We start from the raw sequence: 2,330 nt of genomic DNA, 5'->3' as shown, positions 1-2,330 counted from the left end.
TTGTGCCTCATAATTAGGCCCCATGCACACGACCGTAAATAACCTCCGTTCACTTTCATTGAGCGCGGACACATTTCCGTAGCGCTACGGATGGTTGTCCGTGCCGTAGAAATGTTCCGAAAATTATGGAAGATGTCCGTCCTTTTGCATTTTGCGGGCCGTTCTCACATACTTTGTATGGGAGCACGGCCCGAAAATGCGGGTGGCAGTGGGCGGCCGGCCGTGCCCGCAATCGCGGGCCGTGATTGCGGGCACGGTCGTGTGAATGGGGCCTAAGTGATAGAAAGCAATTTTTATTTTATTTTTTTACAGAGTACACATCATAAATGATGCAAAAAAATTGTTGTGCAGGTTATTACGGCTGCGCCAATACCGATTATGTGTATGTTTTATGTATTGAGACTTATTTTAATGTTTATTATAAAAAAGGTGTATGTGTATTTTTTTAATTTAACATTACTTTGTTTTTACTTTATTTTAAAACTTCAATGTACTGGCATATAGCTATATGCTAGTACATTAGCCTGTGTACTGATAGTACACAGGCAGTTGTTAGGACATACCTCAGTATGCCCTAACAACAGGAAATATGGTAGGACAGCCCTGGGGTCCTTCAATAGACCCTGGGCTGTCTGCCCATATATGGGATGTCCCTTAATCGCGTCACAGGAATTCCCTGTGACGCGATCCAGGGGCATCCCCCCTTCTCATTTTCCCCTGAATGCTGCTGTCAGCTTTGATCGCAGCATTCAGGAGAATAGCGGCGGAGATGAGCGGTTTCTCTGATCTCCGCCGTTATAGAGCAGGGCTGCGGCTGTGTAATACAGCCATTGCCCCTGCTCCTACTAATGAGCGGCGGTTCAGGCATTGAGGACAGAACATGGGGGTGTTTTGTAGCGCGCCCACCATGTTCTGTCTTCAGTGCCGACGCTCATTAGTGCAGCGCCGGCCGCATCACATCATCTTGACGGCGCGCAGGTGTCAGGACTCAGGAGCGGGGCAGTGACTGTATTACACAGCCGCAGCCCCGCTCTCATACACTCGTACTATACTGTATTGTGTTGTATTGTGCAGTTTGCGGTGGAGGAGGGGGGGGCTGTGATTTAACGCCCCCCCCTCTCCACTGCAAACAACACAATACATTACAAGGCATCACAACACATTACATTACAATACATAACGTTACAACACAATACATTACATTACAATATACATTACATTACACTGCAGCTTACCTGGAGTCCTCCGCACCGCCTCTTCTGCTCTGTCTGGAAGCCGTGTCACGTGACAACACGGTCACATGGTACACTAAGTGTACCATGTGACCGTAACCAGGAAGTGCCGGCTTCACGGACAGAAGATTCAGTTAGAAAACATGCTGTATGGCAACGGGGGCCCGTGGGCCCCCCAGGCTTAGGGGCCCGGTCGCAATTGCGACCGCTGCAAACCCTATAGCTACGCCACTGTCTGGGGCTCTGCAAATTTGACATGGCACCCGAAAACCAATCCAGCAAAATCTGGACTCCAAAGAACACATAGCGCTTCTTTCCTTCTGAGACCTCCCATGGGCCCAAACGGCATTTTATCACCACAAATGGGATATTACCGCACTCAGGACAAATTGGGCAACAAAATGGGGCATTTTGTTCCATGCGAAAATAAGAAATTTTGATCAAAATGACATCTTATTGGAAAAAATGTCATCTTTTTAATTTCACAGCCCAATTCAAAGACGCTCTGTGAAGAAACTGTGGGGTGAAAATGGTAACAACAACCATTAGTGAATTCCTTGAGGGGTGCAGTTTCCAAAATGGGGTCACTTTTAAGGGATTCCTACTTTTTTGCCACCTCAACACCTCTTCAAACCTGGCATGCTGCCTAAAATATATTCTAATAAAAATGAGGCCCCAAAATGCACTAGGTGCTTCTTTGCTTCTGGGGCTTGAGTTTTAGTCCAAGAGCACACTAGAGCCACATGTGGGACATTTCTAAAAACGGCAGAATCTGTAAAATACATATTTAGTAGTGTTTCTCTGGTAAAACCTTCTGTGTTACAGAAAAAAATAGAATAAAGTTAAATTCAGCAAGAAAAATGAAATTTGCAAATTTCACCTCCACTTTGCTTTAATTCCTGTGAAATGCCTAAAGGGTTAAAAAAAACTTTCTAAATGCTGTTTTGAATACTTTGAGGGGTCTAGTTTTTAAAATGGGGAGTTTTGTGGGTGTTTCTAATACATAGGTGCCTCAAAGCCACTTCAGAACTGAACAGGTACCTTAAAAAAAAGGCTTTTGAAATTTTCTTAAAAATATGAGAAATTGCTGTTTATGTT

The sequence above is a fragment of the Rhinoderma darwinii genome, assembly GCF_050947455.1.
Source record: "Rhinoderma darwinii isolate aRhiDar2 chromosome 2 unlocalized genomic scaffold, aRhiDar2.hap1 SUPER_2_unloc_32, whole genome shotgun sequence".
Classification (NCBI taxonomy): Eukaryota; Metazoa; Chordata; class Amphibia; order Anura; family Rhinodermatidae; genus Rhinoderma; species Rhinoderma darwinii.
The sequence above is the reverse complement of the archived record's forward strand: the minus strand, read 5'-3'. Positions refer to the sequence as shown.